The 22,919-nt window shown below is 41.6% G+C and overlaps 1 long non-coding RNA gene across 1 annotated transcript in view; it reads right to left on the bottom strand.

The window, feature by feature from the left end:
* Positions 1–969: 969 nt before the first annotated feature.
* The window catches only part of LOC118151504 (uncharacterized), a 42,571-nt gene continuing 20,621 nt past the window's right edge, over positions 970–22,919 (bottom strand). The window contains exon 3 of the long non-coding RNA XR_004739854.3: positions 970–1,043. This is a non-coding gene — a long non-coding RNA (uncharacterized LOC118151504). The remainder of the gene's footprint in view (positions 1,044–22,919) is intronic.

Raw genomic sequence — 22,919 nt, 5'->3', positions numbered from 1 at the left:
ACCACTGTGGAGGCATAGAAAGCAGAAGGAAGAATGGTTTTCAGGGTAAATTAGGTTATAAATGTTGGTCAGACATAGAACTGGCCTCAATAAAGACCTTGCTAAGAAACTTGTAAACAAAAGCAAACTGGCACATCACAGTGGTTTTGAAGAGTGTGCCACGCCCTGAATACATACAAAATAAAGAAGTTCTAGTAAGTAGCTCCTCCTCTAAGTACAGCAGAGTTGGTCATGGGAAACACTATTAATGGGTTTTGAGGGGTTTGTTTAGTTTTGTTTGGTTTCAGATAGTGTCTTGCTCTGTTGCCCAGACAAGACTGCAGTGGTGCCCAGTGCACCCATGCATAGCTCACTGCAGCCATGCCCAGTGAATTAAAATTTTTTTTTTGTAGAGATGGCTGGTCTCGAACTGCTGGACTTAAGTGATCCTCCCACTTTAGCTTCCCGAAGTGCTGAGATTACAGGTGCCAGCCACTGCGCCTGGCCAGTACATTTTTCTATCACCGCCCCATTCATTTACCTTCTCTTTCAGCCTTCCCTACAACCGCTGCCTCCCATTTTTCCTCCATTAAAACTGTACTTTGAGGCTGCAGTTTATTGCCAAGAAGAGGGCAAAAAACATGAGAACAGATAAAGTAACCACATTTCCAAGTAATAACTTTTTAAAATCATCATAGAGACACTAATCTTGAAAACCAAGACCCTCTGATTTGCAAAAGCCAAGCTTTTTAACAGATTAAAGGTTTTCTGAGGTCTAAAAGCTTGGATTTGAATACCAAGAGCCAAAGCCCTGAAGGAATTGCTTGCTGTATAAAGCTTATCCATGAATAATGGTTTAGAAAAACATTTTCTCTCCACTGGGGAGAGAGATTACAAATCTTTCTGAGTGGGAGTAGAGTGTTGAGAATGAAACAGGAGAGCAGTAGTGTTACTTGCTCTACTCCCAATGCCCCGCCCCCCATTCCCTACCCCATGTAACTTCAGTGAGGAGTCTCGGCATCCCAGAGCGGTGCAGCCAGTACAGCAAGTTCATCCCCAGAGTCCTGCGGGGAGAAGCAGGGAGAGTCAGTCAGGTGTCTGTGGAGAGTCCTTCCCCCATGACCAGATTATAAAAGCCAGAGCAAGGGCCACAGTGGTGAAGCGGTTTCCTGACTGGAATGAGATGAATGAAGAATGTGGGGTCTGGTAAGTGGAGGTGACGCTATGATCTGAACGTTGTATTGCCTCAAAATTTCTGTGTTGAAATCCTAACCCCAAGGTAATGGAATTAGAAGGTAAAACCTCTAAGAGGCAATTGGGTCATGACAATAGAACTCTTGTGACTGGGATTACATCCCTTATAAAAAAATAAAAAATAAAAGACCCAAGGCTGGGCGTGGTGGCTCACGCCTGTAATCCCAGCACTTTGGAAGGCCAAGGCAGGCAGATCATCTCAGGTCAGGAGTTTAAGATCAACCTAGCCAACATGGTGAAACCCCATCTCCACTAAAAATACAAAATTAGCCAGGCGTGGTGGCAGGTGCCTATAATCCCAGCTACTCGGGAGACTGAGGCAGGAGAATCGCTTGAACCCAGGAGGCAGAGGTTGCAGTGAGCCAAGATCATGCCACTGCACTCCAGCCTGGGTGACAACAGCAAGACTCTGTCTCAAAAAGAAAAAAAAAAGACCCAAGAGAGACCTCCTCTTCCTTCTGCCATGTGAGGAGGACACAGCAGGAAGTCACTGTCTATGCCAGGAAGAAGGCCCTCCCCAGATATCAAATTTGCTAGCACTTTGGTCTTAGACTTCCCAGCTTCCAGAACTTTGAGAAATAAATTTATGTTGTTTACAGGCCATCCTCTTTGGGCGCTTACTTATAGTAGCCCCAACGGACTAAGACAGACCATGTGCACCTAGAGGCAGGATCCAGAGGGATTGAGGCCAATAGCCTTCAAAGACCAGAGGGCCAAAAACACTTTGCAGAGTTCCAACCCTGGGCCAGAGGGCCAGAGGATTCCCCAAACCCATTCTGCAAGTGCCGCCAACCCTCCCCATCTGTGAACTTAGAAGCCGCTTCTAAGAAAGGGAGAAGAGCAGAGCCCTGCAAATGGCTAACTCTAGGCAGGAAATGACTGGGTCATCACTACGTGGACGGTTTCCCTTGAGCATGAATGATTAAATTTTCAGCTACCAAAGAGAAATGGGGTCCCAAGTTAAAGATTAAGTTCAACTGTTCGTGAATTCTTAAGCATTATTTAATTAATTGAGCCAGCAAAAAGTTTGGAACTTCAGTGTTCACCAGAACCATAAATAAGTCTAGAAAAAGACTGTGGGTCGGCGGGGAAGTATCTACAGTGTCGTTCTTTTCTAACTTCAGCAACACACAACAATATTATAAACCGTTGTAATATTAGAAAGTTTCTCAGAAACTGATGGTCCCTCACTGAATACATGACACTCTTTAAATTTTCCTAGAATTAAAAGGTTCGATTCCAGTAGTTCACCTGAATTATATAATTAACTATGAAACTTAAAAGTAAATGAGGCTGGACTTTTCAAAATGCAAATCTGATCATGTCACTTTTTTGTTGTTTTGTTTTGTTTTGTTTTGTTTTTGAGACAGAGTTTTGCTCTTGTTGCCCAGGTTGGAGTGCAATGGCATGATCTCGGCTCCCCGCAACCTCCACCTTCTGGGTTCAAGCGATTCTCCTGCCTCAGCCTCTCAAGTAGCGGGGATAACAGGCATATGCCACCACGCCTGGCTAATTTTTTTGTATTTTTCATAGAGATGGGGTTTCTCCATGTTGATCAGGCTGGTCTTGAATTCCTGACCTCAGGTGATCTACCTGTCTCGGACTCCAAAAGTGCTGGGATTACAGGCATGAGCCACTGCACCAGGCCTGACCATGTCACTTTTTCCCAACATCCACCTCTGGTGAGAGGGAGCTGGTCTGCTTTGCTCACCATGGCAATGCCAGCACTGAGCACATAGTGGGCCTTCATTTGTTGAATGAATTAATATGAGCAGGCTAGTGAACTCTTAAGTCTCCTGCCTTTGACATTCTGCAGCTACATGAGTTGCATCTATTTTCCCACATAAAGAATCACAAAGAACCTCTTGAATTTCAGTTTAAACTGATGAATATTTGCAGTAATGTAGACATAATTTTAATATGTTCCCATTCCATTAATTGCAGTTCTAGCAACACACATACATTTATGCATATACATTCTTATTTAATATAGTTCTTGATCCCTGAAACTTAATTAACAAAGGCATTAAGTTATTCAAAACATGAACATTGTCACCTCGGTGTAAATGTCAAAGTAGAATCAGGTATTGTTCTTTCACGGTGCAATTAAAATTTAAATTAATATATGGAACTCATTATGTTTTGTTTTCTAACAAAAATATATAAGGAAATGGCATTCTATTAAAATAGAGTTCTACAAAAGAAAAATCTGTAGAGGAATTAATGTATGACTGTGACAAAACCTTATCTCTGAAAAGAGTAGAAAAAAATGTAAGGTTTGGGTTTTTATCACCTGATCCTTTGTTCATCTCTGCACACTTTGTTGCACACATAAACAAATTTGTAGATTTATGAGATTTACGGCTATCTATATAAACACCTTTTACTCTAGCAGTTCCCACATTTTCAGCAATTACAGGAACTTAAGTTTCTCAATTCTCCACAAAATATGAGCAAAAACACTGCAAATTCCTGTTCCCTGTCCACCAAAATCTCTCACAGTAATTAAAGCCCTTATCAGCATCACTGTGTGCTACATAACAATCTAGTCTTCCTAAAAGTAAATTCACAAGGGGGGAATTCCTCTTCATGATAAGCAAACAGCAATTATTATTCCCTGTTATTAAAATGCTCTCGGTTAATTGTACAGATACCAGCAAAGAGATTACCTTAAAAGGCTGGATACCAAAGGGGAGTTAGTCAGAGTTTTGAACCTTCTGGTCTAATTTAGAGGAGCGTTTACAGATAAATTCAGTAAATATTTGTAAGGAACCATTAACATTGAGTAAACAATTCAATGCCTGCAAAGAAAAATGTATTTGAATAATTGTAAAAGAACCTTCCTCCATACATGCAGGAAATGAATTATTTCAAAATGAAAATAGCTGAAATACATTCACAGAAAAATACTACCAACCACATTTTCTAAGCATGCTTTGTTGTATACACAGTTGATCATCCTGGACTGTATTTATAAGAAGCACATGTTCCAAAAAAAAAAGAAGAAGCTGCTGTTTTCACTCCAGGGATTATTTTACAGGGAACTCAGTGGGCTCAGCCCTTCCTTAGCATTTTTCCTGTTTCCGTCCCAACAGAAATGAGATTTAAGCTTTTGTCTTTTGTGCTGCTAACTCCCAGCCTGCCAACGTATCCCTGTTTGATGCTGTACTTCCATTGACAGAGTGGGGGAGGAAAGAGCAAGTAAATGATGAAGTTCTGAGCTTTCTCTTCCCCTCCAAATGGCAGAGATAAATCTAGTCAGTGAACATGAAGGTGTCCTGGCTCAATTAAAAACCAACTTTGATAAAATATTTTGTTTAAAGAGAAAAATAGTGTCTCTCCAGTGAAAACTGTTCAGGGCAGCTGCTGCAGGGGAAGCAGGTGGTTGAGTCTACCCTGAGGGGTTCAGAAATATTAATATTTAAACCTCTCACATTTCACTAAAGTTCACGACAGCTTCCTAATGCCTGGAGGAAAACAGAGCAGGAAAATCACAAGCCACAGAGTGGGAATGCCTTCTAATTTGGCCAGAGCAGGGCCTGATTGTCTGAATCCCCAACCCAGCCTCTCTGATTTGCTGCAAGCTCACAAAGACAATGCGTTAGACTTTCAAAGCTGGCTCCTTCCTCTACACGCTATAAAGACAAAACATGTAATCAGCACACAGGGTTTTCCAGGCCATGATTTGTTTGTCTAGACTCTGGCCATTGAACTCTGTTTATTACTAAACATCATATGGAATGGGCAACAAATCAAAGGGGTTTCTGAGAGCCTGTAGGGCCTGTCTTCCCTGAGCGCATGCAGCCATCCTTCCTTCTCGGTTTCCACTGCTCTCAGAGGTCTGTCTTTCCCAGGACCCAGGGGCTGATCACTAGACTAACGTTTCATCTTTTTTTGACCCAGGACATGACCCTGGGTCATTTGTAACCCTCAGATCCCCTCCCCATCATTGTGCAAGTAGGCAGTCCTTAATAATTATATTCTGGCGGCTGCATGGAGAGGTCATGAAGAATGACTAATGATTAACATTTGAAAATGGAACGTGATAGGAAAATACTACCAATCACGGCAAAACCGTCTGTCAAAAGAGCAGAGGACAACAACTACAACAAAACACTATTTAAAGAATACGCTCTTCCAAGATGAGAACGTGCCATTCAAAAGAATTCTTCAGTTTTGTTTTTAGAAAGACACATATTATCAGATGCATTGTTATCATTTTTAATGGATATTTGTTAGCCTACTTGTTCATGAATATATATTTCCTACTTTAAAAGATTTGACCTAGAGGATAAAATGGAGATTTACAGCTCTTTTTAGAAAATAATGCACAACCTGATTCTTTTAAAGAAAAGGCATCTCTGTTGCCTATAAAAGTGTAATTGCTTTGTACAAAAATCAGTCCTCCCAGGTACTGTTTCTGAAACACATCGATTGTGTAAAGAAAGACCTACGAGCTAACAGAAGGCTTGTTAGCTCAGAGGCTAAGGATGGAGGTCTCTAACTGAAAAGGCTTAGGTACCAACTCCCTGTGAACCTTACATATAATCTAAATGGGTGAAAGCTATCTAATCTGTGTTTCACTTCTCCTGCCAGAAATGGAAAGCTATCACTCCAAAGGGCTGTTAAGCAAAACAAAATAATATTTCCAAAGAAGGTCTAGCTTCTGTTCTGTGACAATTTAGTGATCATTCATCAGATGAACAAAGAAGCCAAAAGGGTCAAACCAACCAGAACTTAGAATGATGGTCAGGAACTCCTGACCTATCCTTTCTGGCAGTTTCAAGGAACCCAGTAGAAGATTTGGCTCCAGCCAGTCACTGTGATCTCTCTGTTTGTACCTATGGGCTAGGACAAGAGACCCATCTCATCCCAGGGGTGTCAATCATAGGCCTATACACATTCTGCACAGTTCTAGGGAAATTCAGGTGAAAGGAGTGGGGGAAGAACCAACCTAGACGTTCCTGGGCCCATCCTGACCAAGGTCCTTGGGATGGCTTCCAAACTCCCAACATGACAAAGAGGATCTCATGTTTGCTGCCCCAACAAAGCCAGGGTAATTTCACAATAGACCCAGGTCCATTAACAGAGGCCTCTGGTTTGGTTTTAGCCCTTAGAAAAAAACTGCAAGTGAAGTAGGCACCCTAATATTATCACCCCTGCCAAATGCTCCTGAGTTAAGAAAATTTTGTATCCTTTATGTCTTAGAATAAGATTCCATTCACCCAGCTGGATGGGGAACACCCCTCTAGGTCAGGCACTGTGGGCCTTCTGTCTGTGATTTCATTCTCCTCCCACCTCCACCTCACCAGGTAGGTGTCTCTCCATGCAGAAATGATGGCTGAATTCAATTGAATAAATGTTAGAACTCCAAAACAAAACAAAAACCGAATCGTCATTTTCATCCACGTTCACACATCAAGTCTTTTGCTTTAAAGGTTGAAGGGGGATAGCAGGTGAAAGTGGAAAGAGCAGATGGTATGAGAAAAGACCCCTCACGCAACCAACTTGAGCATTGATTTTTTTTTTTAAAAGGAATCTTTATCTTTACAAAGAAGGCAGAAGTTATAATTTAACTCTCAAGTTAACTATAAGTCCCCTTGCCTTTCAAGTCATAGGAACACAAAAGGCTTTAATGATTTTTTTGACTAAAGAAGGAAAAAACACACCATATGAAAAATCACTTCTCCCCCTAACACGGATATACTGGCCACTCAAAGATAGGTCTGTGAGATCCTTATCCACAGGATCCATTAATAGGAGTAGCACAGGAAACTGCAATCACAAGCCAAAGTTTACTCTGACAAACAAACACAGGAAGACCACTAGCTTAAGAGGCTCGGCATATGCAGTTAAAACTTCATTTGAACACTTGAATAATAATTTCCCTCCTAAAAAAAAAAAAAAAAAAAGGAAGTGAACTTTTACTTGCAAGTTCTCAATTTCAAACAGACCAAACCTAATGAACATCTTCTTCCACCACAATGAAGAAAAGAAAAAGGAAATTCCATGGACTCCAATAACAATCAAGTTTCAGAAACACAATATCGTTTTTACAAGATGCTCCTCTGCCAGACACTCATCTCTTAAGACTATTCACATACAGGGGAGAGGAATTTCTACAAGCTAATGTGACATAAAATTTGTATATAAAGTCATCCCTTAATGCCCCAGAGGAGTTACTCCTTTACAAAACCCTTTTAAAAAAGAAGGCAATGACCATCCCTGGGCTATGAGATTATGAGTACTTTTTTATTATTCTTTTTCACTTATTTTCAAGCTTTCATACAAAGTTCAATTTTTGCTTTTAAAATCAGAAAAAAATAATTTTAAAAATCCTATGGTAGAATTCAAGATGAAGAATCTCTGAGGGCTGTCAGCCTTTGTGTGATTTTTTTTTTTTTTTTTTTTTTTTTTTTTGAGACAGGGTCTTACTTTGCTGCCCAGGCTGGAGTGCAGTGGCGTGATCGAGGCTCAATGTAACTTCTGCCTCCCGGGTTCAAGGGAATCTCCCTCCTCAGCCTCCTGAGTAGGTGGGATTATAAGTACGCACCACCACGCCTGGCTAATTTTTGTATCTTTTTGGTAGAGATGGAGTTTCACCATGTTGGCCAGGCTGGTCTTGAACTCCTGACGTCAAGTGATCTGCCTGCCTCAGACTCCCAAATTGCTGGGATTATAGGCATGAGCCACTGCACTTGGCAACTTTGTGTGGATGTTTAAAAGGCAATACTTCGGGGCAGACACATCCCCCAGATGAAGGCTGGATTTTGTACCAGTCACTCCTCTGACTAGCACCACAAACTGCACAGTCCTAGTTCAGTCCTGATTGTCCATCTTTCTGTGATCCAGATTTCCATGATATCCAGTTCTGCTTATATGTTCATTTGCACTTCTGTGTGACTACGTGACCAAAGGGCTCTATCTTCACACACTGATCAGGAATTTGATTCCTGGCATTGTGAAATCCAAACTGGCCCTGACGTTCTACTCAAAAATCCTTTCTAAAGAAGCCATGCCAGACAGTTATATCTAAAGACCCAGAGCAATTTTACTTACATGTCAGCACGAAGGAACAACAAGGGCCTCGCTAAAGAAATAAGGGTGTCCAGGCACAGTGGCTCACACCTGTAATCCCAGCACTTTGGGAGGCCGAGGCGGGCGGATCATGAGGTCAAGAGATCCAGACCATCCTGGCCAACATGGTGAAATCCTGTCTCTACTAAAAATACAAAAATTAGCTGGGTGTGGTGGTGCACGCCTGTAGTCCCAGCTACTCGGGAGGCTGAGGCAGGAGAATTGCCTGAACCCAGGAGACGGAGGTTGCGGTGAGCCAAGATTGCACCACTGCACTCCAGCCTGGTGCCTGGTGACAGAGTGAGACTCTGTCTCAAATAAAAAGAAAAAAAAATAAGGGTATGCCAATATGAACAAATAAAGAGAAAAGGCCTGGTTTCATGGCCCCTGTCTGCACAAGCAACCTAATCAAGATGGATCTTTACTCACTGCAGCTTTGGGGTCTCATCCACCTCAACATTCCGTTCAATTTATTTTTACTTTCAAACTAATACCTGTACTTCCATTCCCACAACAACTCTGACACCTTCCTAAGTGGACATACAGATCTTCATGGCTGTGGATGACACAGTCACTTCTAGTCTTCACTCTAAGAATCACAACAGGTTCCCTGTAGAGATGCCATGTATCCCTGAGCATCACAGCATTCTGCCACCCACTCAAATCTGGATTGTGCACCCATACCCCTCACCCACTCCAAGTTGGCCAAACTTCCCATATAGCAGATAGAGGCTGTGAGAAGTGAAACAGTTACCTACATCAACTAAGGGGGACCAAAGTGACATTTATGGATCAAAGAGGGAGGGAAGGAAGAAAGGAAATGCCACCTAGCCAGACAAATGTACAGGGGTAAGTCCGGCCATCAGGACTAGCTACTCAATTTTGGGGGCCCATTGAAAAATGAAAATGTAAGGCCCCTTTTTCAAAAAGTATTAGGAATTTTAAGATACCCACAGCAGAGCATTAAACCAGGTACTGGTTGCTTTTAAGGGTGGGGCTCTCGGTTACTACACAGATAACATGCCCATGAAGCTGGTCCTGGCTGGCTGTCAATGGTAAAGTCACTGGCTTCCATGTCTAAATTAGCAGCAGTCAAATGGGCTAGAGAGGACAGGAGTGAAATAAATAAATAAACTAACAAACCATTAAGGGGGCAAAAGCTGTATGTCCTAGGTCAGCTTCTTGTTTATAGATAGCTCTATGCACTTTTCAAAATATTTTTCTATTTTTTATCTGGAAAACAGAACATCAGTAGTTACCAACATCACAGTCAGAGGACTCGAATTTGGCAGCTTTTGAGTCTGCAAGAAACAAGAATGTTAAAGATCATCCTGCCAATCAAGAAGAGCAGTTTTCATTGTAACAGAACTGGATGGAATTCAAATCACTTTGGCAAAAAACCACAGTCATAATTTTCTCCCATGGCATACTCAGGTTCAGAGAGAAGTTAGTTATGAATGAAATTTCCCTTTATCTGGACTGCCAAAGACAGCACTGAGGGCCTTCACTTCCTGGAGACCCCTAAACCAAGCTGGGTTCATGCTTCCACCCAGATCAGCCTTCCCTCAAGGGCCCCAGAAGCACCTCATCCCGGCCTTCCTGGGAATTCTCCAGGTTCTGACATTCTTGTAATTCCTCCCTAGGTCTCGGCAGGGATCCCAATGTGTAAATTTATGTACGTACTTTAAAATCAATTATTTTCTTTTTATGCTCAAAAAGTGGTTGGAGCTGAATTTTTGACAAAATTCATAGGATTTAAGATATCTCCAAGCTAGATTCTCCATCCTTAATAAATAGTTAAAGGAAAAAAATGTCCAGACACCAACTTCACAGCATGTCAAGGCCAGAAACTGCTCTGCAATGTACATCACTTTTTTAAGGAGAAAAGAGAAAACATCAAAATTCTAAAACTGGCACTAAAAAAGTCATGCTGGGGCGGATGAATGGTTTGTGAACTATAAAAACATACTCAGGTCTTGTATGAACATACCTTTGGCTTTCAAACATGAGCCACATCATTATTAATGGCCTGGTGTATCCACTGCCCAGTTCTACCCACTCATACATCGAACCCACATACACTCACAGTTCCTCCCCTGGGGGACTAAGCAAACACATGAAATTCCTAGGGCCTGTGGCTAACACTTCTTTGAGTAGCCATATTTCACATGGAGAAGGCAGGGAAGGAGAGCTCAGATGTATTGACAGCCCTACTGTGTACTAAGTCCTGAGTCAAGTGCTTTCATAAAGGTTAGCTCATCTTTTCTTCTGAGGGAAGCCCCGATTGAAAGATGGGTGACATGAAGGTCACACGGCTGATTCAAGGGATAGATAGCATTCAATCCCACTTCACCAGGCCCCAAAGCCTTCTTATTTCCACTCCAGCACAGTGCGATTCTGATGTTTTATGAGCCAGCAGCAGGTTCAGTGGCTGAGCTGAGGACACAGTGGGGCAGCACCCAGCTGTCGAAGAAGGGACAGGCTCACAGCTTGTCCTCCTTCCCCACTGGAAGGAGTCCGGCCCTAGATATAGAACACAGGCCCTGGAGGCTGCAATAATAGGAACGGTCCAGTAAAGCAGCTGGACAGAGAATCAAAGCATCCAGACTGGCAGGCAGAGCCCAGCCTAGAGGATACAGAAGTGGGTGCCATGCAGACAGCCACGTGGTCAGGTAAGCTGGGCAATCTCTGTAGAGCAGAGGGCCCGCCGACCATAGCAGCCTACCAGTCAGTGACTAACAGTGGGTGCACACCACAAGAAGGGGCATGTCCCAGGCTAACACCTCACTGCCTGGTTCAAAGGCTGGTTCTACCCTCTGTAAGCTGGGTAACCTTGAACAAGTGACCTAAACGCTTTGCCTCAGTGTCCAATACCAAACAGAGAAGTTTTACAGGTTCAAAGGAATGAATACATATAAAGCACTTGGAGCAGAAGCTGGGACGTAGACAGTGAGCAATCATTGTTAGGTATTACTACGTACCGAGAATGTTCTGAGGCAAGCCTGGAACCCCATTAATTTCTTTTGACTCCAAAGGGGCAGAGGGGCCTTTGTGAGAAGCTTTGGAGCCCCAGCAGCAGCCCCATATCCAACAACCCCTTACGCAAACAGTCCCAGTTCTGAGAGGAAAGAAGGCAGTCTGTTTTAAGACCCAGGCAGACCGTGCTCCATGGGCAGCAGCCTGCAGATAGTGTGTGATAACCCACATTTCCCTCGACAAGACTCGCAATCCCTTCCCTAGGGCTGAACATAAGGAATGGGCCCTATCATGGCAGAAGAGCATCCCTTTTTCTCATCCAGTGCTTCTGAGAAAAGCCATCAAGTTGCTGAAGCTGAAAATACTCGCAAATTCCAGGAAGGCATTTCCAAGGGAGTACCATGCATTCCCCTTTGCGATTATAATAAAATGCTTGGGTGCTGCCAGGGGACTTGCCATTCCCCAAACCAGTCCCTGAAGCTCCCCCAAGGGAGGGTCACTCTTCTAACCAGAACTTTCCCAGCATAGAGCCTGTCAGCATTTTCATCAACTAGAGAACTGGTTTTTCTTTAAGCTGAATCACAGAGATTAATGGTTCAATTTACAGCTGCTTAATGGTGTTCTGCGGAGCCTCTCCCTTATGCCATTTGCCCCCGGTTGGCCTAAGGATTTGCAGTTAATGGGGCAGCTAGGGAAGCCTTTCATTTCTCCTTGACTGGGTGTGTTAACACTGATCTGTTTCTCGATCAGGTCTCTATATCTTAATCTTAGTCTTGCCCTGATGGAATGTTCCCCTTCATGCTCTACCAACGCCAGGTATTGGATATCTAGAAACTGATAGCTTTGGCAAATGCCCTGCTTGCTTCTTCCAAGAAACCAAACCAGTCCCGAAGGCGGTAGATATCTAAAGTAAGCTTCAAAAAAGGATATGCTAACCCTGCTTACCAATATGATTGCTATCTTTTGCAACACAGAGAGCTCCATTTGCACCTTTGCTAGGGACATAAGCTTAGACGAGAAATGGTTTTGTTTTGCCTGTTAGTTTCTCCAGAAACCTCTTTCCCTACCTCCTCAACCCATCACTTTACACTTCTGTTCACTCTCTGTGCACTCTATTTACTGAGACTCTTTTCATACGTTTTGTCTTTTTCAGTGACATAATCATATGTTTGCATCTGAATCTACCAAACAGAATGCAGAAAATCCGGTACAAAGAGCCTGGAAGTCTACTCCCTAGGGGCTGTCCTTCTTGCCCAGTGACCTAGCCCATGGAACCAGGGCAGCTCTGCTTAGGGCCTGCCCCGGGCCCTGAAGCTTTCTCATATGAAGGAAAGCTAACAGACTTTGGAGTCTCCTCACAGCCATTTGCTGCATTGGAAGGGGCAGGATTCTAAAATTGGGTTGAGGGGCACAAAACAGAACATTCCCAGTCAGGGACTTCCCACCACTTCTGCTGAGAGATTTCAGCTGGCTTCACTCAGAAGGGCTGGAACAATATAGCTGTTCACAATTTTTATATTCTTTTTGGTAAAGATTGGTTGCCTCCAGGGATTTGAGATGATGAAGACAATAGGACTCCTCCCTCACACCTCATTCCTAGAGCCTATATGTTGGGCTATGGTTTGCATATTCGTCCCCTGCAAAACTTATGTTGAAATGTATTCCCCAATATGGCAGTATTAAGAAGTGGGGCCTTAAGAGGTGACTGGGTCATGAGAGCCCTGCCTTTATGAGTGGATGAAGCTATTCATGGATTAACGGGTAAATCGGCTATCATGGGAGTGGGACTGGTGGCTTTGTAAGAAGAGGAAGACAGACCTGAACAAAGATGCTCAGCCCCTCACTATGTGATGCCCTGCACCACCTCAGGACTCTGCAGAGTCCCCACCAGCAAGAAGGCTATTGCCAGATGTGCCTCCTTGACCTTGGACTTCCAAGCCTCCAGAACAGTAAGAAATAAATTTCATTTCTTATAAATTACCCAGTTTCGGGTAATCTGTTATAAGCAACAGAAAATGGACTAAGACAGACGATTCTCCATGATTCCCTCACTTTCTGCATGTCTTGTTAGCAAGGCATTGACTGCCTTTGTTCTGGCCTACCTTTTCAAGAATGTTTGTATAGTGAATTATCTTGGAAGACAGAGTGTCTCTCTCCAGAGTTTACTTCCCAGCATAAGATATATGATATCCAGTTTCCCTAAACGAAGGGGTCATCTCCTGTGACATAATCCACTCCATGTATAGGTGTCATCTGGCCCTCCCATCACACTGTGGAGATCGAGGCTCGAGGAACTGGTGCAAAAATGCTAATACTCTGGCTACTGCTTTCAGTGTGAGGGATAAACTGTCCTTTATCTCTGACTCAAGAGTCTCATGTCTTCTACCAACATCCATGAAACTAGGGCAGACCACCGTGTCAACTTATAAGTAGGGCTAAGTCTCAGACCATTCACAGTTCTTGACAATATGTTACAATAACAACAAGTATCAAGCTACCTTTCAGCACACATGTAAACATTTATTAACAAACAGGCTAAAAGTCTGATCTTTTAATAGATGAGGTCCTGCCTCTCTATCCTTCAAGCATGTCAACCAGCACTTTCCATGAAAACGTAACCTGAGGTAGACGTGGCCATATTCTAGTGACAAGGTTCAGCTAATATTCTATTTGGATTAGGTGACAAAAGTGTCTATCAAGTGGCAGAACACTGGACTAGACTGAAGCTTTAAACCAAGTATGCCACTTTAAAGGGTATTAGGCTTTTGGACTCAACAAAGTCTTGTTTTCTGTTCATGTAATTGAACATTTCTATTCCATGCACATAAATGGAAGGTCATTCAGCTCCCCAATAAAAAATGTCTAGCATCCCTTATAATGATTAACAAATTCTCTAAGGCAGAGCTAGATGGGCCTAGTTAAAGTCTGCTTATAGTAATAGCCTCTGGGTGTGAATTCCAAATTACGGTCTTTCAATGCTCACTTCCTAGCCCTAGAGTATGAATACCTGATTAGGAGATAACTTCAAATGTTTGATCTATCCTCGTTTATTATAACTAGAAAATCACACTTGGTTCACAGGTCTATTCTGAAGTGTGTTCAATGACTTAAACATACCAAATGGTAAAGAGCATCAACACAATGAAGAAACTGCATCAACTAACGGGCAAAACAGCCAGCTGGCATCAAAATGGCAGGATCAAATTCACACATAACAATATTAACCCTAAATGTAAATGGGCTAAATGCCCCAATCAAAAGACACAGACTGGCAAATTGGATAAAAAACCGAAATCCATCAGTGTGTTGTATTCAGGAAACCCATCTCACATGCAAGGATACACAAAGCCTCAAAATACAGGGATGAAGGAAGATTTACCAAGCAAATGGAGAGCAAAGAAAAGCAGGAGTTGCAATTCTCATCTCTGATAAAATAGACTTTAAACCGACAAAGATAAAAAGAGACAAAGAAGGACATTACATAATGGTAAAGGATCAATGCAACAAGAAGAGCTAATGATCCTAAACATATATGGACCCAATGCAGGAGCACCCAGATACATAAGGCAAGTTCTTAATGACTTACAAAGAGACTTAGACTCCCACACAATAATAGTGGGAGACTTTAACACTCCACTGTCAATATTAGGCAGATCAAAGTGACAGAAAATTAACAAGGATATCCAGGGCTTGAACTCAGACCTGGAACAAGCAAACCTGATAGACATTTACAGAACTCTCCACCCCAAATACACAGAATATACATTCTTCTCAGCACCACATTGCACCTACTCTAAAATTGACTTTATAATTGGAAGTAAATCACTCATCAGCAAATGCAAAGGAATGAAAATCATAACAAACAGTCTCTCAGACCACAGTGCAATCAAGTTAGAACTCAGAATTCAGAAACCAACTTAGAACTGCACACTTCATGGAAACTGAACAACTGGCTCTTGAATGTTGACTGGATAAACAATGAAATGAAGGCAGAAATAAAGATGTTCTTCAAAACCAATGAGAACAAAGACAAAACATATCAGAATCTCTGGGACACATTTAAAGCAGTCTCTAGAGGAAAATATACAGCGATAAATGCCTTCATGAGAAGCAAGGAGAGATCTAAAATTGACACCCTATCATCAAAATTGAAAGAGCTAGAGGAGCAAGATCAAAGAAACTCAAAACCTAGCAGAAGACAAGAAATAGCTAAGATCAGAGCAGAACTGAAGGAGATAGAGACACAAAAAACCCTTCAAAAAAATTAATAAATCCAGGAGCTGATTTTTCGAAAAGATCAACAAAATAGACCACTAGCCAGATTAATAAAAAAGAAAAGAGAATAATCAAATAGATGCAATAAAAAACGATAAAGGGGATATCACCACAGATTCCACAGAAGTACAAACCATCATCAGAGCTTATTACAATTCTTTCATTAATTTAATGGAAGCATTTTGTTTTTTAAATATACAGCTCCTAGGAGACCGCTCTTCCCTGTTTCCCTTCTCTTGGGCTTTCTCCATTATAGGAAAACAAATGGTTAGTTGGTGCTTTTTGGCTTGCAGACCCAAGAGTCTTTGGCACAAATGGCCTCAGATGAGTGCCAGGTACAGTCTCATGTTATTCAGTCGATTTATACCCTTATGCCTGGTTGAAAACCCTAACAACTCTCTTTCTCCTCCCTTCAGTTACCCAGCTCCTTTGCTAGCGCAGCTCTTATCATATGGTGGGCTCAAAGTACACTAGCAGGCAGGCTATTCCAGAGTCATGGAATAGAAAGAGTCAGACTCACATATTTGCAATAGTATGCTCATATTGCACAATGTATTACACTTATTTAAAACACATGGCCAGATGGAAGGGGAACCAGACGGGTTAGTTAACACACTCAGGGTAAGGTAAATGTAAGCCAATTGGGGGACCACACTGCCTAATTCCTACTTACACAATTGTTCATAGGCCTTGTTTCTTTCTCCACATATGAGTCCTCTTTGCTACTGATGTGGTTATAAGCACCCAAAATAAGGTTCGAGCAAAGAGGCCCAGCAAATGGAATGCGCTTGGCACTAAGATGTGCTCATACAGAGATCTGAGGGCAAGTACAGCTGGCCATAGCTGTAACTTGCCAGACAGCCTGCTGAGCAACTGTAGATTTTTATTTGCATTTTGGGGGCCAAGCACACATGGGCCCATAGTGGCTATAATGGATGTTCCTATTGGGTGCCAATTTAGGGAGGACAACTATGTCATCCCTATTCTGAAACCCATTCTGTTTCAACAGAAATGGAAGTGATCCAATTGAATGACTTAATCTTTCTGCTCCTTCTTTATCTAAAAGTATTCGTCTTATTTGTTCCATTATCTATTCCACTCCATTCTTAACATGTCTTTCAGGTTACCCATGACCTATGTTTAACATACCTTATGAATTGTGCCCACATTGCTTCCTCATTATCTGCATGCCTAACACAGCTAGTGAGTTCTGCCCGTGGCACATGAGCTACTTGCTTACACAGCAATGTGTGCTTAACACTTCTTATGAGTTTTAAACTTCCTGTTTATTTTTCTTGTATTTCTTAATATTGTATATAATATAGCCAATAACCATCACAGATACCCTAAATGAAAATGTAGACTATAAAAATGGTGCATATAATGATTACAAGCACATATGAATATGAATGTACATGAATAATAATTGGAAGACAATACATAAAAATGAAAAGAAATATGCTGGTGTAGTGGGATCATGAGTAACTTTTGTTTTAAAACTTTCTTTGACATTGTTTGCATAATATGTCCTTTTTTAAGTTTTAAGTTCAGGGGTACATGTGCAGGTTTGTTATATAGGTAAACTTGCATCATGGAAGTTTATTATACAAAATATTTGTACAACAAATTAAGCCAAGTACCCATTAGTTATTTTTTCTCGTACTAAGCTATGTACCCATTAGTTATTTTTTCTAGTACTAAGCTAAGTACCCATTAGTTATTTTTTTCTGGTACTAAGCTAAGTACCCATTAGTTATTTGTTTTCTGGTACTAAGCACCCATTAGTTATTTTTTCTGATCCTCTTCCTTCTCCAACCCTCCACCCTCCAGTAAGGCCCAGTGTGTGCTGTTCCCCTCTATGTATTCATGTGGTTTCATGATTTAGTTTCCACTTATAAGTGAGAACACGTGTTATTTGGTTTCCTGTTCCTGCATTAGTTTGCTAAAGATAATGGCCTCGAGCTCCATCCATGTTTCTTCAAAGGACATTATCTTTTTTTATGGTTGCATAGTACTTCATTGTGTTTTTGTACCACATTTTCTTTAGCCAGTCTATCATTGCCATTTAGGTTGATTCCATGTCTTTGCTATTGTGAATAGTGCTGTGACGGACATACACATGCATGTGTCTCTACGACAGAATATTTTCAGTAACATTCATTATGTGTAAATAGGCTGAGATTCCATATGATCTGTAATACTGTCTTCTGACTAAGCATTCAAATGAGGAATATTTAACTGCAAAACCTATCTCAAGATGAAGTAATTTGATGAAGTAAATGGAACTCTTAAAGAAGAATTTGGACTCTAAACCACTTATTCATATTTCTAGGACAAGGCTTTAATGATACACACTATTTACATATTTTACTGTACAATTTTTAGGCAATAGATTTAGCCATAATTTTTTATTTTATTTAAAAATAACTATTGCATACAACCCATCTAGCAATATTTTCCCTTCTTATTTATAAGCTCATTTGAAGTTTCAAGGTAATACAGAAAAAATCAAAATGACTTATGCATCTTTGAGGAGAATGTGTTCCCCTTTGCTGGACTGACTACTGCAAAAACTAAGACTATGTCACTAGCTCTATGTTGATTACCTTCTGAGCAAGTTTTCGGAACGCCAATAGCCCTTGGTTATGATGCCACAGGTTCGTCTCTCACATTCATATTTTACTATGAATCAATGAGTCTCTCAAAACAGAGATTTAAAAGGGTCTCAAAGCTTCTAAACTTTTAGAATCTTTTAAAACACAAGAGAGCTCCTCAGTGGTTTCCAGCTAAAGATCTGCCAAACCCACTTGCAGTTTAGTGAGAATTGAGCTGTCATTTCATCAAATAGCCTGGCAATTTAGCGAAGTGTGATGACATGAATAGATAGACTCATTCACATCTTATCTTTTGAATTCTGCTGAACTGCTCAAGTTGAAGAGTGTGTAACTTGAGCAAGGGCAGACATCCTTAACTTGAAATTTCCAAATGCCAATGAAAAAATTTAGAATGTTCTTGATATGTATGGGGGTTATCTAAAGCACTCAATTGCTCAGACAACTAAAAGGTCCATTACAGGGAGAAATAATTTTTAAGTTAAGTTTAAGCCTGTTCAAGTAGGTCCTCTCTCCTAGTATTTGTCACTAATAGTGTGTCCAAGCTAATGTATATTGTGCTTGTTTCAAATCTTTTCACTCTACCGAAATGTAGTGAAGAAAACTGTTAGTTTATCAAAATTATGCTAACCAAAGCATTCATTCTAGTAAAATCTTACTGCATTTTTGTTTGCTCAAAGCCAGTCTTTATAATCACCTTATTTGTGTAACAAACCTTATAAACAGGGAAAGAGTGTGTTTCAGACAAACACAAATTTTCATTGAGAACTATAAATTTAGTATTCGTTGGTAAATAGTAGTAGGCATATGAATTACATATGAGAGAAATAGTGATGTGGCTAATCTCTTTTTTAAACCTAAGAGGCTTATAACACTGTCATGAAAATATTCATCTTGAAGGATGATTTTAACTGGATTGCCATTTTTTAAAATTATTTTGGAATTCTTGTTGTCATTGCTCTCAGGGCCATTTTACATGAAGAAAAGACTATTAGGATATTACAATTAAGCCTACTTTATTCACTGAACCTGACTCCTAAGGTCTGTGGATGGTCTTTGGGAATCAGTTTACCTTCCAAGCATAAAAATTTGTCCTCACTGAATACAGTCAGAGAATATGACAGAGGGCCAAGGAGACTTTCACTCCACTTTGGAGCTACTTCGAAAGGGCTAACATAACACTCACTTACTTGGAAGAGTATGCACTAGTGTGTTGTGTTGTTGAAAAATAAATTAGGTCCCTTAACTCATGGTTTCCCCCTCTCCATGCTGAGAATAAGGAAGCTCTCCTAGCAGGCTGGAGTTTCCCATGGAGTACCATTTCACAGGACTGTGAACAAGAGTGTCACAAAGGATCAGAGGGGTTCCTACAGGGGGTGCTGCCACTGTGGAGCTAAGGTACAGCTTTCTGGGGCCCCAGGCTTGCTTCAAAACAGCCTTGTGGGATATTCTTGGAAAAGGGACTCTTCTAAGCCTTCTCTACTTGTTTACTCACCATGCAAAATTGAACCCCTGGCATGATGGAGCCTGGCATCCCCTCACCACTTGCTTGGGGCCAAAAAGAAACTGAGGACCAGGAGGATGAGGCTACCCAGTGGCCTGCAGATGGATCAAGAGTTATAATGAAGATCAGAGAACATGCTTCACAACCTTTAACTACTTATTACAGTAACAAAAAGAACAACCTGGAGTAGCTACTAAACAAAAATAGTGTACTGCACCTTGAGCCAAAGTGTCCAGTCAGGGGCCAGGAAAGGGGCAAAATTGGTGTCCTTTGTTCTCAAGCCAGGATCAAGCAATTTACAACTGTCCCAGGGACAAAGCAAACAGGGCAGTTCACAGGATCAATCATGTCTTCACACTAGTCTGCTCCCTCATCTCAGGATTTTAAAAATCCCAAAGACAGAATCCCAAATACATACCAAAGTCTTCCCTAACTGGGTTCTTGCTATTGACTCCTCAACTCATGGCCCATTACTACCTAAAGAATAAGAAAAGGATTTGTCCAAAGACTTCTACCCCAGTCTATCACTGTCCCAGCCTAGGACTCTATTTCTCCTTTTCCCCATGGCTAGTCATGTAAAAGCAGCAGAGGAACATCTCAGAGTTCAAGGTCATTGGCTAAGAGACACTGTTCTCTGCAACTCAGCAAATTGCATGAACCAGTTTCCTCCGGCTTTCAGCATGAACCGCTTTCCTTCCATGTGCTCGCATTTCCACTTTGCCCCAGCAGCCCCCAAGGATCATGCTCCTTTCCAGCAAGTTCATCTACTTCCACTGCAGGCTTAAACTGAGCATTCTCTGAGCTTCCTTAGTCACCAAAAGCAGGACCATTCTGCTGGGTCATAGGTCCACTTCTAGCCTTTATGCCCCTACACCTCCTGCCCAGCCTCTTGATCCCAGGCTGGACAAGATGCCCCGGATTCTGCCACAGGAACTCCCCCAGGGTGACAGCCAGGGAATAGACCAACTGCCAAGCTTCCCCAGCTGCCTCCTGCTCCCAACACATTCATTCCTCTCTCTACTCACTGACCCTCTATACATCCTTCTTTCCAAATTTAAGGCTTTTTCACAGTTTCTTCCCCCAGGAATTAGCCTTCAATATCACAAACAGGAACATCCCAAATAAATACAGGTCACCAACTATTCTATCCAGTAAATATTCCAATCTACACAACCTACCCACACAAAGACAGGCACTTGTGTACTTGGGCCCTATTTCCTGGCATGTTTTAATTCCCAAAACATCCATTGATAAATATTTGTGGAGAAGCAAAACTCTGGATTTTCCTCCTGATCTGGCAGCTCCTAAAAAGCATTAGGATTAAACCCTAATGATGAATACATCTGTAACTCAACCAGACGTTCCATAAACATTGGGATTATATTTATTTATTCCACTGGTCACCACGAAGGCCATGCTATTCTTTACCTCTCAATGCTAATTCCCCTACTCTGCAAACACACCTGCCACATATTTCTCATCTTGAGGACTAGAGGCTGCACACTTCTTTCAAATATCCCTTCACACTCTCCTATAAGATATGGCTACACTGCTTGTACAACACAGAATTGAAGCCTTTATACCCCAGGCTTAGAGCCTACATTTGCTCCGGACCAATGCTACTCAAACCACAGTGTAGATTAGAATTACCTAGAGGGTTTATTTTAAATGCAGATTCCTGGGTCCCATCTGCTTTGGATCTTAATAATCACCTTTTGTAACAGACCTGTGATTCTAAGAACCACTCTTTGAAAAGCACTCCTATTTGGTGTCTTAGGTATTTTAATATATTGTAAATCCCTTGAGGCCAAGGCTCACTCCTTGTCCTTTGTATCTTCCATAGGCTTTAGTACAGCTTCCAGGACTCAACAGGCCTTTAGTAGACTGAATGATATTGAAAATATCAGTACATTGACATTTAGTACTTCTTATTACATAGGGTATGTTACATTGATCCCCAAACATTATTGTGCCTTTTGTAAGAATGTTAAACAAGGAGCTGTTTAAGAAAAAACCAGGTGTGTCTGGAGGGGCCGTGTGGGCAAGGATGACAAATTCATCTTCCCTCACTTGCCACTCTCTTCTCATAAATAAAACTCCATGTGTGTAGCCTGGTCATTACCTTCTCAGCGGGAGCTAGTGAAATGTTAACTTCTAGCTAGCCATTAGCCGACAGACCCCCAGATCACTTATCTACTTTCCCACTGTTTAATCTCTGTCCTCAAAGATGCACTTCTCACATTCCTTTAGAATGACCTGGCTCTTGAAAGCACAAATGCCCAGCCCTAAATCCAGCCATCCAGCTGAGGGATTTGTAAGAACCACTATAACCATCCCCCTCCTTCTCCTCTTCCTCCTCCTCCTCCTTTTCCTTCTCCTCCTCCTCCTCCTTGGGAAAATGTAAAGAGCCAGTGTGAATCCTCGCTCCAGTATTTCCTGGTTATTCCTAGCCATACAATGTGACATGAACGCAGATAGATTACCCAGGGATATCACTGTCCATCCCAGGATCCAGACAAGAAGAGGCAACTCAGTCCCAGAGGCATCACTCAAGCCTGGGAAAATGTTCATAGGTGTATCTGCTTCTTTCATTTGATATAGTCACAACCCTTCAACTTCTACTGGAACTCTTATTCTCCAATAGCTGGTGGATATTTTAAGAATACTAATATTAGGGGGTTCTTTTATTTCAGATTTAAGTAAACAATAGGAATTTCAAAGTCTTTCTGTTTTTTGGGTTTTGTTTTTGTTTTTTTGAGACAGAGTCTCACTCTCGCCCAGACTGGAGTGCAGTGATGCGATCTCAGATCACTGCAGCCTCCATCTCCCAGGTTCAAGCACTTCTCCTGCCTCAGCCTCCTGAGTAGGCTGGGATTATAGGCATGCACCACCATGCCCAGATTTTTTGTTTTTGTTTTTGTATTTTTAGTAGAAGCAGGTTTTCACCATGTTGGCCAGGCTGATCTCAAACTCCTGACCTCAAATGATGTGTCCTCCTCAGTCTCCCAAAGTGCTGAGATTACAGGTATGAGCCACCATGCCTGGCTGGGAATTTCAAAGTGTTAATACACATAGTTTAGCATTTTACAAAGAAGTCCTAATGATTCTTTATAGCACAGTACATTATATGTAGGACTGAAGCTAACATCTATTGATTAATTATACCAGGTACTGTGGTAAGCCCTCCACATGCAGTGATTTTTTAAAATAATACTACAATCCTTGTATGGCAGATGCTATAA

This window comes from Callithrix jacchus, chromosome 2 (genome assembly GCF_049354715.1).
Source record: "Callithrix jacchus isolate 240 chromosome 2, calJac240_pri, whole genome shotgun sequence".
NCBI classification, from domain to species: domain Eukaryota; kingdom Metazoa; phylum Chordata; class Mammalia; order Primates; family Cebidae; genus Callithrix; species Callithrix jacchus.
This window is presented reverse-complemented; position numbering and strand designations above follow the sequence as displayed.